A 17,729-nucleotide genomic window follows, 5' to 3' on the forward strand; every position below is an offset into this window, starting at 1 on the left:
ATTCAAGACAATAATAGAAAGATTATCAAAAGGCTGCACAAAGTAATCTCTTCAAAATATTAGGGAATAACTGTTAGGACAGTTTAGAGAAGCACAGCTAGTAAGTAGTCTGGGAAGAGAATATTCTAGTGCATGCAATATTACAAGTGCAAGTAATGAGATAGATGAGCAGAGTAAAATTTTTACTAAAGAGAATATTTTAATAAAGAGGGTGGGGAGAGGCCAGAAGGAATGCAGGCGAGAGAATGCAGGATCTAAATTATTCAGGACTATAAATAACAAGCCAAATCATCTCACCTTCAACTGGGAAACACTTAGGATCTATGAAATATATTGGAAATGGATAGTAATAGGTTCATTTATCTAGTGATCGTGTAAAGGATGGTTGGGGGAGCAGAAAACTATCATGGGGACAAATCAAGGGGCTATTACAGTAGGTTCTAGTGTGTGATGATAACTTCCAGAATCAACAGAGTGGCAGTGGGAAGAGAAAGAAAAGTTATTTTGGAGCCACTAATATCATTTACTAAGAAAGAAGAAGAAAAAGGGGGAATCAAAGATGATCCTAAGCCTCTTTTGAGTTGAGAAGATGATAGAGCTCTTTAGATGCCAGCTTTGGAAAGCCATTTTAGAGGAAAATATGAATACAGTTTTAAAAAAGATGATCAGTCATACATATGTATGTAATTTACAAATAAAGTCTGGAGTTTAAGAGAGAAGCAGTGTCTCAAGGTACATTGTTTGTATGGCCAGCAGAGACATGCTATTTGAAAGTACATGATGATGCATTGTAAACTCAAGGGGGAGGAAGTATAGAGAGGTGCGCCAGCTAGTGTCACAATCAGCGTAGAGTGACACAATGTGTGTTACTTGGTGATCATGAAGCAAAGTGCAAACAAAGAAAACTCTGAACAAATAATTTACCATAGAAATCTGACAAGATCCGGATCTCTACTAGACCACAGACTGCTACCTAAGATCACAGACGATTTCCGATATCACCTACACATTTGCAAATTTAGTGCAATAAGTGTGCATTCTAGATGTGGAAATAGGGGCTTCTAATGAAAACATGATTATCCAATTTATGTAGACAGTATATACTTGCAGATGTGAGGCAGAAGAACTAATATTGTAACCATAGTTGTAAAGTATGTAGATGAAATATGATATCATTTTCAAAGAAAAGTTATATTTTTATAAATATGTCATAGGATAACAATAGCATTATTATCCCCCAATATGTTAACTTGAACCATATGAAAATCAAAAACCCCAAATAGTGGAATATTGGCAAATTTATATATTCCATTTATATTCATATCTTGAACAGGTTTCTAAATTTTAAAATTCAAGTTAAAAAATTATAATAATCCAGTAGAAATTTCCTGGTTATACTTTCTTTGACTTACAAATATTCTTTTTTCTGCTATATTTAACTCTCAAATAAGTCCCTATAATAAATTATACTTGATATATAAGCATAAGAAAAAATCAGATAATGACCATTCTACTACAGAACCTAAAATTAAATAAAGATCTGGTAATTATTGGACAATTTGGACAAAATACACAATTTAACAAGTAGCAAAAATGAAAAGATACACCTTGTCCACTTTACATTGCGTCTGCATTGATCCTCTTAACAAGATTCTTACCAAACTCTAGTTTACTTTGTACTCTGTCGAAAAAACGCCAGCTTATTTAAATGTATTGAAATGCTAAACAAAGGATACAAAAATTACTTCTAAAATATTGATCTATTTTTAAAGTATATTGGACAGTTCAGCATTGGCACATCATGAAGCTCAGTACAAAACGGATTTTCTTCTTTCAGGGCAGACACTATCATAATGTACTCGCTAAATGTATGCATTTGATATAAGAAAATTATGGTAATGTGACATTCCTACTACATGATGGAATATTCTTTTAGATAGTGAAACATATTAATCACACACATGATAGAGTTCTTTTTGGTTCTTGACATTTAGAACCAAATTTTTCAAAGGTTGTCCTCATTATGCATGTATACAGGAAGTATAAACCACACCAGGCATACAAACAAATGCCTCAGCCTTTGCTTCAGTAGAACTTTTCCCAACAGGTGACCACAGTTTTCTAGTTCCTTTAAATACAAAGTCTTTAAAGAAAACTAAATGAAAACATTTCTTGGTACATTATTTGCACTGGCACGACATTTTGAGATAAGTTTGTGATAAAAGTATTTGGGATGAAAGGAAGGTTAAAGCAATGTTGTCTCCTGCTAAAGTCATGCAAAATAGCATTTACTAGGATTCTGTATGTTGTTTACATACACTCATGAATATACAAGTGCCTTCATATATAGACCTAGCTATTATATGTACACGTATGTATGGGTATATATGCATATATATCTTTGTGACTCAAGTTAAATGACATACTAAGGAAATTATAAAAGTTTTTGTGTCACCAGTCTGATATTTTTGAGATTGTTATGGATTCTATGAACCCAGTCCCCACAGATAAATCTATATGCACATACATGTAGCATTCTGTGTGTCCTTTCAGGGGTTCAGTACATTTCTGGAGTCTAACCACAGGATTCTGCAGCTGCTGCTTTCAATGTGATGACTTAGCAAATATGTTGTCTTTGTAGATTGGCTTTAGATGACACTGTTACTTTTTAAAGGAAAAAGTAGAATTGTCTCATAATTTTGACATATTCATCATTAATATTTATTTGAAATTCCCAAGAGGCAGCTATCATACAATATCACAGAGACCCATTTTGGAAGTTAGACCGTGTGGATATTTGAATCTCATCTCTCCCAGTATTGGGTTCATTGATAAGTCGCTTGACTTCTCTGTCCTTGGTTACCTCATCTTCCAACTATGAATAAAAACAATCATAGAGCATATTAAGCATAGAAAAGTACCTAAAAAGCGCTTAAACCTGTTCCTGGCATTTATAAACGTCAATAGTGGAGAGCTATTATTATTTTCAAAGTCTATCTCTTAAGGCATGGATACTGTTTCTGCTCTGTATCTTCTTCGGCCACCTTCTGGACTATCCTTTTTCATATTGCATTGTGTCCCATTGCTCTAATTTATAGACTATTAAAATTTCCATTTGTAGTGATTGGAAAAAAATAAGAGTTTGTCTGTTTGCTTTGCTTTGCCAAGTATCATGCCTCCATGAAATGAACTCATGAAGTGCGTACAACAACGATGGTAAATGGTATTACCATTAGACATATTCCACTGCAAAATGCAGCAAGGTGAATTAGAGGCCAAGGCCTGCTATTATAAATTATTTTCTCTATCCAAAAAAATAGCTATGTTTTATAATAAAAAAGGTAAGAAGCTCTCACCCATATAACTGTGACACTTGAGTTCTCTTTTATCTGTTTCTTGAATTTAAATCATTAGAAATTTTAATAATACCTTATGCCAATGTTTGATGAAAGCTTGAAATCAGCTACTGAATTTGATAATTGGCTTACTATTATAAGAAATTAGAAAAAGACTAGCTTAATAAATTTATCCACTTGAATTTTGTTGTAGATTCTACATGATTTATCAATATGAAATGCAAAGATGCTGAAGCCAAACAATTTGGCTTCAACAATGTATATCTAGGAGCATAGTACAGGACAAATTAATCTATAGACTCATTTTCATTAAAAAAGAATTTTGGTAATTCAGTGGTTTGATAGCACAGCAGAGAGAGGTATGAGAAAGGAACCAGACTGGAAGATCAGGATACCAAAACAAGTCATTTTTTTTTCTAGGCAAGGGTTTTCATTTTTCTAAATCTCAATTTAGCACCTTCTACTATAAAGTGATATAATTTGACTAGTTTGGATAGCAAAAAGGGTCCAGTGTCAACTCTGATTGATTAGTGATAACTCCCTCAAGTACTGTGCTGAAACTCATTTTTAGACTCCATTTCTATCCTGCCAAAGAGGGAGAAGGATGCCATGGATGAGGGTGGAAGCAGAGACAGATCATATATTCTTATATAAATAAATACGATTCTTATATAAATAAATACGATTCTTAGTAGCTCTAAAAAAGGTATTAATTGCTTAGGGCCACCATTAAAATTATTTATAATAATACTTTCTGGTGCATCTTTCTAAAAATAATTTTTTTTTTTCTTGCGGTACGCGGGTCTCTCACTGTTGTGGCCTCTCCCGTTGCGGAGGGCAGGCTCCGGACGCGCAGGCTCAGCGGCCATGGCTCACGGGCCTAGCCACTCCACGGCATGTGGGATCTTTGCGGACCGAGGCACGAACCCGTGTCCCCTGCATCGGCAGGCAGACTCTCAACCACTGCGCCACCAGGGAAGCCCTCTAGAAATAAATTTTAATTCATAACTATGGCATTCAACTGAAATGTATTAGATCTGATGAAGGAATAAATACAATTCTGTTTTTAAAGTATAATTTTTTTACCAAAAAAATCCAAATTACTCAATATGACTTGGTTTACATCACTTGAAAAATGCTGTATGCTTGGAAAATTGTTAGTTCCGCACAATAGATATCTGAGTCTCCTTAAATAACAAAGCATAAATGAACGTGGGCTGTGAACAGAGTGGAAATGCTACCGATCCAATAGCTTCTTGGGAGCAGAGGCCATGTCTTAGTTAACTTTTTGTCCCTCCCTAGGGCCTGAAACATGAATGATATGCAATAAACATGGATCAAATTATACTGCTCAGCATATAACTTCAGTTCAAACATTTACTGAGTATTAAATTATTCTACTAGAATTATTCAGTGTTAGTTGCTGGTATAAAATTTTTTTTTCTTTAACCAGTTATTCACACGTTGAGATCATTTTTATAGTCAAAAACTCATTTGTGATATGTCTTACTCATGTTGTGATCTAGTTTCTGGCTGTACAGCACAGAGGAGAGAACTTAATATTACAAGACCACCCTGACTCTAGTACAATTTGTATCCTATCTTAGTTCAGGGCACAGATTGGATTCCCAGTAAATAGGCTTGGAGATAGAGATTAGTGTGCAAGAGGGCTCTCAGCAAATGTCCAAGGGATCAACCTCTGTGAAAGGGAAAGTAAGAAAGCAGCGTTGGGCAGAGTGAGAAGCTGAGCTGTGATACAGTCTGGATGAAGATCTCAACCATTTCTATGAGAAGCTCTGGAGCTAGGATGACCCTTAAGACTTGTCTCAAGTTGAGGCTAAGGTTTCCTTATGTTTTTCATTAGGGGTGTGTCTCCCCAGAAACCAAATGTGGCCTTGGGCCAGACACTTCTGTTCAGCTCCTTAGGGGGCTGGAAGCTGAGAACTGTTTCCAGCAGCATTTGCTGCAGAGAAGGAAGTCTTTCATTTCTGAAGAGGCTTTGCATCATGCATCCCACTGTCTACCCTAGTCCCGTGGTTCTCTCTTAAGACAGTAGAAATTGTCTAAGCGCAAAACAGCATGGTAGTAAAGACCATCAAATCATATGCTTGGCCATCATTTCTGAGAATTCTGGGAGAAGGAATGTCAGCCATTAGTTGATGTAACATTAACCAATTTGCAAAGCTTGGCTCAGACTATAGCTTGCACTGGGCCACATAGCCAGGATGGCAGGAGGCATGGGGGCTGCCTCTCACTTTGCAAGCCTTGCCCTGGTGACAGACTGTGTCTGCCCAGAGGGAGGAATTGTCATATTGCAATCCGCCCAACATAGGGTCAACATATCCAGCACTTACAGAGGTGCTGTGTGTTTTAGTAAGGGCTCAATCTTTATTGCTGTTCTTACTCACATATAAACACTGTGAGCACATTTATAACCTATTTTATTCCTTTGCTTTTGTCTTTCAGATGTAAACAATGACTGTGTTGGCAGTCGTGAAAAAATTCCATTTTTGTATTATCAGCCTAATGGGTGGCATATTGTCAAGGATCACTATTCTTCACATATAGGCACATCACATGATAGCCTTATTTACGTCACTACACAAAACAATGCCAGAAGAAACATGGCAGTATAAAATAAATTGTATTAATCAACTTAAGCATTTTGAATGATTGTTTGGTTTTTAGAACATCTGAAAACTTCCAGTACTAAATTCCATAGGATTAGAAATTTAAGAGGAACATTTTGCGAGAAAAATATTAAGTGGTTTATTTTTACTTGTATTAAAAAGTCAACATTTTCATGAATCCTACTAAATGTCTACCTATTTAATCATATTTATTGTCATAAATTTTAATCTGCATTTCTGCTATTTGACATACTGCTAGCTGTATACATAAAATAATACTAAGCACTAATGATAGCAAAATTCCCTAGAATTTTTAAAGTTTACATCTGTGTTCTCATTTGTTTACATATGTGAAATTATATACAGAGACAACCCATTTCCACTGTTCTTCAATTCAAATCAGAGTTTTTAGGTAACAGTGCCACCTATTGCTATAAAATTGAAGTAACCCTATTTGTTATCATTCCTCTGGTATTTGATACTACAATTCTTATTTTTCTACTGCTTCTGTCTGTTAACCTAAGTTTTCATTTTTATTTTAAAGTAATAGATAATTTCATGTAATTTAAATATATAATACTTTAAGGAAAACTACATTTAAAGGACAGATTTCTTTTGAAGGTTTAAGTACACAACAATATAAAAATAAATTAAGCTTGAATTTTTTTGTCTGTCTTTGAGAAACAACAGTATAGTAGTATAGAGCAGAAATTCGTATTTTAATTAAATTTTATATCCTTATCAAGCATAAATAATGGTCTTTGATTTAATCTGTGACAAATATACTAAAATATATTTAAAATAGATCATTGAAAAAAGGAAATAAATTATCTTGCTGTGCTAAAAATTGTGAATTTATTTTCAAAAAATTGTTCACAGTATTCATTTGTATATACGTAAGAGTATGTAAATTGCAATAGTTTGCACATTTTATTCCACTGTTTCTATTTTGCAATAAGTTCAAAATTCACTGCAAATATACATTCATACAATTAATATCAATTACCTATTTTCAACAACATGTATGTGAATACCTTTTTGAATATAACTATATTTTTAACGTGTAACAGTAAGATGTTTATTTGCTTAATTAATTCTTAAATACTATGAAAGGTTTATTTAGATATATTGTGAGTTTTTGCTTATTCTTTATTTTATTTTACAAATAACTGTATAAGACTTTGTAAATGATGAGACTGTCTAAATATGTAAAGGGGAGTTATGAATTTCCCAGTAGCAAAATCATCAGTGAAATAAAATAAAAGAAAAGCAGAGTTTTCTTTACCTCCTCAAATGGATTATGATTTAAAGTGGTATTTATAGTTTAAAAATACTTTAGATGAGCAAAAGAATGGTTGATTTTTAATATATGCTTCTCAGTCCTTAGGGAAGATATCATAAATAATGTTTTTCTAAAACCTAATTTTAGAGATTATATGGTTTTTCAAAATTACAATTACTGTAGTTTTGTATAATCTTTGTAACTTAAATGTAAAAATTATGTCACTCTTTCAATTATACCTTTTAATTTTTATATTCAGTTGCATAGAAATGTTCTGTTGACTGTATATGTTTATATGGAAAACATTATTGAATCACCTCAAACTGTGTCATTTAATTTAAAAGTAAATTTATTAATGCTATATAAATTCTGAATATGCTGAAATATTGAATTAGTTTAATATCACTGACCAATTGCTTATATGCCTGGGTATGTGTTCAGAAGACACCCAAATTTAGCAAAAATATGGCCAGTTACATATTTAGGAAAGCAGGGAGTATAGCTCTCTTTTTTTTTTTTTTTTGATTCTTAAATAATTTATGCTATAGGTAAAAATGTAATATAGTATCTTATAGACCAGGAATTTTGTTCATAATAGCGAGTACAGTTCTTGGCACATAGTAGGTGTTAAACAACTGTTTATTCAAAGTTAAAAGAATGAACACAGTTATCATTTGTTCTAGAAGGATCAAAACACTTTTTTTCTAAATTTCAGCTCCGTTGTATATAATTGCTCTTCTTACTCAACATAATTGATTATTTTAAACATGATTCCATTCATGTATAGATTGTTTTCAGAAATATTTTAACTCAAATGTACAAGACAATATGTATTTTAAGGTCAAGAAAAAATATTGGAAGAAACCTCACTATTGTTTGAAAAATCCTTGTTTTATATACTTTTTAAAAACTTTAAAAATTATTGTCAATTAGTATCTTTACAAACTTTTAAAAATTCCTCATCTTCAGAATAATTACTTATTGTTTTTCAATTGGAAAAATAGAAACAAATAACATAAAATAGAAAAGATGGGCTCAGATACCAGTGAAAATATCCTAGACAACTGTTTTGAAATATCTGTCTCCTGTAATATAAAAATGCAGAAAAGATTTTGCCTATGTAAAACAGTTTATTGTCTATAAGAGTAAAGAACACTGATAACACATATTAAGAACAAAAATAACATGTTGCTCGAGAAAAATAAGCTTACAGTAATGTATATACACTGAACTTGATAGTTCTTAGAGTCTGATTGATTTGCCTTATATCGTTCTGTTGAAATTAAAACAAGTATTTTGTATGAAGCTCTTCAAAGTGCTGAATTTAAATTTGGGGGTCATGGTCCTTTATATAAGATTATTATTAGGATATAATTCAATCTAGGATAAGAATGGGGAGGGGTGGATAATTAGGTCTAACGTTGAATTATTCGTCTTAGCTTCCCCACATGATTTTCTGAGAATGCAGATCAGGAATGCAAAGGTAAGATGATTATACCCCAACAGCTAACATCATCACTGCTTTTATGTCTTGGTTTTACTAGATCATTGCTTTAAATGAGCATCACAAAACCAACGGAGCTTTAGTCTCTGCCTTACCTTCTCCTCACAATCATTTTCAATTTATTTTTTTTCTTGTATGTCATCATTTTAATGTAAATCTTTCTTTTTCTTTTCAATAAAATGAAATGATTAAGTAATTCTACCTTTTGCATGATTAAAGATGACAGATAAACTTGGGTGGATATATATGAAGGCTCCTAACAGAATCTGTGCACCTCACATGTCAGATTTCTTCTAGCTTGCTCACTGTTAATGACAGGAAAAATTAGCATGTCTGTGGATAGCCTAAGAAGAATCAGAAGATAAGGAAACTATAACATTTTTTCTTACTAAGTTTAAATCACTTTTCATTTTTCTTGCTGTAATTAATCTCTACTGTAAAGAGTAGAAATTGAATTACATGTAAGTCCTAACCAGAAGACAGGTTTACATAAAACTAAAAAATCAGTAGTTATTTAACAATGGTTTAGTAAGTACACAAGTATAAGCAAATAAAGGATAGAGAGAAAATATTAATGCAAGGACATTTACAGAATCATTGATGATATGAGACATTTTTTATTATAATAGCGCTACTTTAGTCATTTTGTCATTTAAGGGGTAAACAAACAAAATTAATGATATTTACCACTTTATGTTTTATAACTCTTTTATCTTTCCTCTTTTCATACTCAGACATATATATATATATATAAACTATTGCAAAAGAGCACATAATATATTGTCATTGTTTCTAGATATAAGAACTGAAACAATGTTAAGAATTGGGTTTTTGGCCCAGTACTAACTAGCTTCTTGTGATTAATTCAGATTTTTAAAAATTTAATGCTAAAGACCAAGATTATTTTTAAATTTTAACACTTCTAAGGGCACACCATATTTCTCTCAGTCAGTCTTAGTTTTATAAAATAAAAACCACTGGTTTCTAAGCAAGGCCTGTGACAACAGCAAAACAACACCTGCATCAGCTTTGCTCACCAGGACCACATAACATTTCCTGACCTAAGTTTTGTAGATGTCTGTATCATGGTAGCCCTGACTTTTTTTTTCTTTTGACAGAAGAATTACTATTCTCTGAATTTTTTTTTTTTCTGAGTGTATTCTGGATGGCAAAATTTGGGCCACAAAATGCTAATTTCTAACCTAACACCGTGACAGCAATCACAGCCTTCACAAGGATGGAATAAAGAGAGCAATCTAACATCCAGGGGTATGAGTTTCTCATCAGTGGCTGGCAGACTGCCGTGAAGGCTTACAGTAATCCCATTGGACAGCCCTGTTTGATGAAGCCTGGGAACAGGCAGCCACAATGTAGGGAGTTCACAATTGCAAGCATTTGTCCATAATTTAAAGCTATACGAGAAGTGGAGAGTATTCATCTGAACAACAAGCTGTAATTTAACTGGAGTAACATTTACACAGGTTTTAACCCATTAACTCCTTCTTTCCTCATGCACGCTGATTTCCTTGTTTCAGAAAATAACTCTCCAAAGAAGCAATGTGCAAACACCTAACACAAGCTTATCTGTTAAGCTGTGAAAACCTGCCATAAGAATAAAAGCTTTTTGTTTGGAAACAGGATCAGTGAGTGACATTTCTAAATCTCAACCTTGGCAGTTTTTTGATAGTTTCCTCTTATGCTGTGTTTTAGTACTTGAAATTCATTTTTAGCATATCACAAGCATATCTAGGCTGGTATTTAGCTTTTTTCTTTTTTCATTTTCATGTGTGCTAGGTCTGACCACCTATTACTCCAGCCTAGGATGTTACCAAATATAAATATGATAACTCAAGTAACTCAATTTTACCATTCACACAGAACTCTGTGTGTGTGTGTGTTTGTGTGTGTGCTTTCCCCTGCTATTGTACAAAAATATTATAAACTTTTGCAACTTATGCCATATTTGCTTCTCTTATTACTTTAGAAATTGGACGTTATTTCAAGAAAAAGAAACAATGTGTTTTGTTATATCAAAAATACAGAATATTAGTTATTAATATACAAAGCACTTCTTTTAAGAATGTTCATGGTTAGATTGTCTAATAGGTCATTTTGAATAAAAGAGTCTGCCATCATCTAAAGCTTAGAACTGGAAAGTTAGTGCTGGCTACGCTTCTTACAAAATCTTTATTCCCTCCTTCCTTTCCTTTGTACTTTCTCAGGAATGTCTTGACATGTACAAATATGGCCTAAGACTACATTTTTCTTGTTCTCCCAGATTAAAAAAAGACATTTATATGTTATGATATCATTTCAAATTTCCACTCTCCACTCAGTGTTTAAAGAAAATCTAATTTTATCTCTACAGCAAGGATTACTTCTTCCCATCATTATTTCTTTTTTCATATATATAAGCTTTTGTTTGTTTTCTGTTTGTTTTTTGTAATTTATTTTTAGCTGTGTTGGGCCTTCGTTGCTGTGTGTGGGCTCTCTCTTGTTGCGGCGAGCGGGGGGTTTTCTTCATTGCAGGGCGCAGGCTTCTCTTGCAGTGGATTCTTTTGCTGTGGAGCACAGGCTCTAGGCGTGCGGGCTTCAGTAGTTGTGGCGCACAGGCTCAGTAGTTGTGGCTCGCAGGCTTAGTTGCTCGCCGGCATGTGGGATCTTCCCAGACCAGGGTTCGAACCCATGTCCCCTGCATTGCCAGGTGGATTCTTAATCACTGTGCCACCAGGGAAGTCCCCCCACCGTTATTTCTTACCCCCATCTTACTCTTTCCATTTAAAACTACAGGGAAATCCTATGATAACTAGTATTATAATCTTTTACACTTTGGTCTTCTGGTCCCAATTTCTTTCTCAATAAATTCTTTGAAGGCTACAGTAATTTTACTTGCTTACTAATCCAGTCATTTTAAGGACAAAAAAAAAACTCCTATTTTAAATCCAGGTCATTACCTATTGTGCTGAAGTAGCATAAAGAGAGAGAAGATCAGTAATTCTTTTAAAAATTAGACATATTACTGAGGCACAGATCACCTTTTCTACTATCTGTTGTTACAATATACAGTCCAATAAGCCAAAAGGTACCCTGGCATTGAACCACAGTGGGCCTGATGTGCCTAGGTCTTCCCTCTTTCCTGAGCCAGCTCACTTTTTGTGAAGCGGTCAAAGACACATTGTGTTATTGTACCACAATGCCAGTGGTATCTGAAGAGTCTCTTATTCAAATATGATCTAGAATTTTCAAGAATAACCAAGTACTATTGCCAGATGGTCCTAAATGTGGCATTTCTATTTACCTAGTTATTCTCAAATTATCCTTTGTGATTTACACTGAAGCCTATATTTCTCCAAAATCTGCTCATTATATTAAAGATAATCAATAAAGAATTGCACATCATCAAATTAAATTCAGACTCCTTTCCTTAGCACTCAAGGTCCCAACCTCTGTTTCTAACATTTTTAAACTTTATTATCGTAAAATAAAACACAGATCTGGAAAACCACACACACATAAATAGTATTACTTGATGAAATATTATAAGGCAAATGCTCTTTTGACCCTGCTTAAGTGAAAAAACAGAATTTGTCACCCCAGAAATCCCTCCACATGCTCCATCCCAATGGGAGCCCAGTCTCTTTGCATTTGTTTATGGTTTCATCATCTAAGTGTGTGTGCAACCCGAGTCACAAAATATAGTCTTACCAAATTTTTTTTTTTTTTTTTTTTTTTTTTTGCGGTACGCGGGTCTCTCACTGCTGTGGCCTCTCCAGTTGCGGAGCACAGGCTCCGAACGCACAGGCTCAGCAGTCATGGCTCACGGGCCCAGCCGCTCCGCGGTATGTGGGATCTTCCCGGACTGGGACACGAACCCGTGTCCCCTGCATCGGCAGGCGGACTCTCAACCACTGCGCCACCAGGGAAGCCCCAAAATTTTAACTTGATATCTTACAAGTTAAAATAAAAATCTTTAGATTCCCCTGCCCTATCCCTTTCTTTCTATATAATTTTTCATGTGAAGAACACATAACTGATAGCTTCTTAAAGAACCTACAAACATGCCACCTGAGTTTGTCAGTCTAGATCTGCTGATTGCGTACTCCTGGTGCAATTTAATGTGTTCTTCTGTCCTTTATTTCCTGAAAATTGGCATTGTATCCAGAGGATCAATTAATCTCAAGACCGATTCCATTGATGATGTGTTCTTTCATCAAGAAGCACAAAATGCCTTTTCCCTTTCTGTGATGTTTGTGGCTGGAATGTAAAGTGTCTGGATCCATTAATTCATTAGGGATTGCAAACTTGTGATATTTCGATTCTATTATTTTTTTTTACTTGTTAGATGGAACAATTTCATAAGGAGGCTCTATAGGATAGAGTTAATCTACAGCTGGTCTTGGAAAACTCTCTCTTTATCTCCAGGGATGCCCGGATTATCTGGCTTTGACTCTTGACCAAGGTAAGTGCACTGAAATTTATGATGTTTTGTTTAAAATCCAAAACTCCCCTGGTGATCCCCAAACTCCAGAGTCAGTTTGTTTATGGATAGTTTTCTACTGGCATAACTGGTTACACAGCTGGGTGATTATGTAACCAGAAGGGCATAAAAGACCTCCTGGAAGCTTCTGTCTTGAGCTCTTTTAAAGCCAAAATTCAAAATTCATTGCACAGATCAAGCTGAAGTGAATAAGAACCATGGGGAGATTTCATCTGACTATCTCTCGGATCCCCAATGCCTACCTGCACTCCCTTTCTTTTGCTGTATCATCTTCTCTGACTTTAGATAATAGCCTTAAATGAGCATGTTCTGTTGAGTCTTATAAGTCTTTTCAAATATCCAAAACTAAAAAAATACTTCCAGAGACAACTCCCCTCACCTACTATTTTTAATCCAATAGTTTAGTTCATATAGAAAGGCAAGATCATGTTTATTTCTTTCTTCTGATTTAACCAGTTTTCAAGAGAATGAATTGGTTTTCTGTTATCTTCAGCAGGTAACTAATTATGAGCTTGTTTTTTAAATATACTTTTTCAACTTGTTTGTTTAAACATAGCCAACAAGTTTAGATCAATTTCAATGTTTATCCTTTATGAAGTTCAAATTGTCCCGTTTCTCCCAGTAATCTTTGTCAACTTTCACGCTCTGGTATGTCAAGATGGTCCAGAGTCATCTTTTGCATTCCTACCCACCCCCAACCTGGTATCATCCATCATTCCAAAAGCACAATCTGTATCCTGGGATGCTCATTGCTACTGGGTCACTCATTGTCTCTAGACCTTTTCAGTGAACAGAACTAACTAGTAAATAAATATTTAAAAATATTTTATGAGTTTATACTCATATTTTGAGTTCAAATGTGGATTATGGGGTGTTTATTTAACCTCTTCTATATATCTTCTCCCGACTGAATACACAATGAACTTTAATGGATATTTGAGGAGGTTTATTTTAAAAGGAGGGAAGTTACAAATATTTGGCTATATAGGAACCACAAAGGTTAGGACAACAATCTGGCACTTGTCACAGGTGAGCTGCTACCAACCTAAAGCACAAATGAATGAGTGGAGGTATTGTCTCTAGAACTTAGAAGGATTAAGAGCTGTGTAGTCAGCGGCTTCCCTGGTGGCGCACTGGTTGAGAGTCTACCTGCCCATGCAGGGGACACGGGTTCGTGCCCCGGTCCGGGAGGATCCCACATGCCGCAGAGCAGCTGGGCCCGTGAGCCATGGCCGCTGAGCCTGCGCGTCCGGATCCTGTGCTCCGCAGCGGGAGAGGCCACAGCAGTGAAAGGCCTGAGTACCGCAAAAATAAAAAAAATTAAAAAGAGTTGTGTAGTCAGTCATCTTGTTAGGAATCATGACCATGATCAAAGGACACAGTCAGTTCAAGAAAAACTTTCAGGGAGGGAGCCAGAAATTAACTCTGATCTCATTCTCTTCCTTCCTCCTGATCTCCTTCTCCTAGCAAAATTCATGTTATGCATATTGTTTTATAATCTGTTTTTTATACTTACTCTGTTTGTCAACAACTAGTCTTCAAAAGTAGTACTTCAATTGTTAAAAGATATTCTATTACATATATATGCCACAAATAATGCACCCAAGTAGTAAATATTTAATCTCTTTTCTGTTAATTTTCTACCATTATAAAAGAGTTTTTATGGAAATTTATGTGACTAATTGTTTGCATGGGTTTCTACCTATATCTTGGGTAAATATGTAGAAGTAGAATTGATATTCCAAGCAGCAAGTACATTTTCAGTGCTTTGGGGATATTTTGTAAAAGTGCCCTCTAGAAATATAGTAGCACCTTACACTTCCTACAACAGCTTTTTCATACTCGATTAAAAATGTGGGCTCTGATGTCAGATTTTCTGGCATCAAAACCTGACTCAGCTACTTATTAGTTATGAGGCAAGTTACTTAACCAATCTCAGCATCCTTGTTCTGTAACTAGAGATGGTAGTTAGCTACCTACTTATAGGATTGTCTGTTGGAAAGATTAAACAGGATGCTGAACCTTTGAAACAGTGTCTGACATACAGAAAGCACTCAATAAATGTCAGCTAAATAATAGCAGGCATTATAACCCTAAGAATACATATTTGCCAATTTGATATGTACAAAACTTATTTATTATTGTTTAACTTGAAATTCTTTAATAATCAGCTTGAATTTTTAAAAATTTCATTATAAATGATTAACCCTTATTCTTTATGAATTGTTTATTTATGCTTTTCACAGATTCCTTTTATTTTGTAGTATTTATTTTAAATATTAAGGAAGGTATCCATATGTTAGATATAGTTTGTATATTATATATGCTTCAAGTTATTCTCAGGTTGCCATTTGAATTTTAATTGTACATTATAAGTAATTGATTCTATAATTTTTTTAATGATTTCTGATTTTGTCATCATGCTTGTAAAGGCCTTCTACAACCCAAAATAACAAAAATACTCTTTATGTTCTCCAATTACGTTTATAATTTTGTTTTGTATACCTCTACCTTTAATACCTTTGCAATTTATATAGATGCAAGTTGTAAAACAGAGAATCTAAATATCATTTTTCCAAGATGACTGAAGTTTACCCTAACAATTTTGTGTGTGTGTAATATATGATCTTATCACTAATTAGAATAGCATTCTTATTTTACGTGAGATTGTGTAAGCATAGATGTAATTCAGAAATTTCTATCATTTCACTCATATGCCTGTAGCTTTCTTATATATGTGAATATATGATAGGGCAAAGGCTCTTTTATAACTCTCATTTTAATAACTTAACTGAATATTTTGTAAAGTAGCATGTTTTAAAGATAAATAGGTCGCCCTTTCTCTGCAGAATCCCCATGGCAGCTGGGACCCTGTACACACATCCTGAAAACTGCAGGGCCTTCAAGGCCCTCGTTGCCACTCACTACAGCAGGGCTCAGGTGCGCGTGCTCTCCGCACCACCCCACTTCCATTTTGGCCAAACCAATGGTACCCGCGAATTTCTCCGTAAATTTCCTGCTGGCAAGGTTCCAGCCTTTGAGGTTGACGATGGATTCTGTGTTCGAGAGCAATGCCATCGCCTACTATGTGAGCAACGAGGAGCTGCGGGGAAGTACTCCCGAAGCAGCAGCCCAGGTGGTGCAGTGGGTGAGCTTTGCTGATAGCGACATAGTTCCCCCAGCCAGTACCTGGGTGTTCCCCTCCTTGGGCATCATGCACCACAACAAGCAGGCCACGGAGAATGCAAAGGAGGAGGTGAGGCGAATTCTGGGGCTGCTGGATGCTCACTTGAAGACAAGGACTTTTCCGGTGGCCGAACGTGTGATGCTGGCTGACATCACAGTTGTCTGCACCCTGTTGTGGCTTTATAAACAGGTTCTGGGGTTGCATTAAGCAGCCCCAGTTCCGGGCTGTCTTGGGGGAGGTGAAATTCTGAGAAAATGGCCCAATTTGATGCTAAAACGTTTGCAGAGAGCTAGCCTAAGAAGGACGCCCCACGGAAAGAGAAAGCTTCTCGAGAAGAGAAACAGAAGCCCCAGGCCGACCGGAAAGAAGACAGCTGCCCCTGCCCAAGGAGGAGCTGGATGAACGTGCGCAGGCAGTGGCTGCTGAGCCGAAGGCCAAGGATCCCTTTGCTCTCCTGCCCAAGAGCACCTTTGTGTTGGGTGAATTTAAGCGCAAGCACTCCAAAGAAGACACATTCTCCATGGCGCTGCCGTACTTTGGGGAGCACTTTGATAAAAATGACTGGTCCCTGTGGTACTCCGAGTACCGCTTCCCTGAAGAGCTCATCCAGGCCTTCATGAGCTGCAACCTCATCACTGGAATGTTCCAGCGATTGGACAAACTGAGGAAGAATGCATCTGTCGGTGTCATGCTCTTTGGAACCAACAATAGCAGCTCCATTTCTGGGTCTTCCGAGGCCAGGAGCTTGCCTTTCCGCTGAGTCCAGATTGGCAGGCGTACTATGAGTCAAACACATGCTGGAAACTGGATCCCAGCAGCGAGGAGACTCAGACTGGTTCGAGAATACTCTTCCTGGGATGGGGCCTTCCGGCACGTGGGCAAAGCCTTCAATCCGGGCAAGATCTTCAAGGGAACATCTCTTGCCATTGCCTAGCTGCCCACACCTGCCCTTCAGGGAGAATGGGGGTCATTAAAGGAAACTGAACATTGAACCCTTTCCTGCCCTGCCTCCTTTGTGGGTGATGGCTTCTTCAAAGGGGAGTAGATATGTTGAAGCAGGGTGTTGTCTATACCTGCAGGACCTCCCTGTGCAGGAAAGAAGTCTTCAGAAGAGCAGAAAGAGAGGCCTCTCCTGAGTTTTGATTTTTGTTTTTTTAATTGCCTTGCCTCTCCTGTGATGACCGTCTTCTAGACTAGCTGGGAAAGATTGGATGTAGTTAGAAGGTGGTGACATGGGGCTTTGTAACTACCTAATTCCAGACCTTCCTGCAT

At 35.9% G+C, this 17,729-nt stretch overlaps 1 pseudogene; it reads left to right on the forward strand.

Moving 5' to 3' along the window:
• Nucleotides 1-16,126: 16,126 nt before the first annotated feature.
• Nucleotides 16,127-17,391, forward strand: LOC114895352 (annotated as a pseudogene).
• Nucleotides 17,392-17,729: the final 338 nt, after the last annotated feature.

The sequence above is a fragment of the Monodon monoceros genome, unplaced genomic scaffold (genome assembly GCF_005190385.1).
Source record: "Monodon monoceros isolate NGI ecotype Baffin Bay Population unplaced genomic scaffold, NGI_Narwhal_1 Super_Scaffold_14, whole genome shotgun sequence".
In the NCBI taxonomy this organism is placed as follows: domain Eukaryota; kingdom Metazoa; phylum Chordata; class Mammalia; order Artiodactyla; family Monodontidae; genus Monodon; species Monodon monoceros.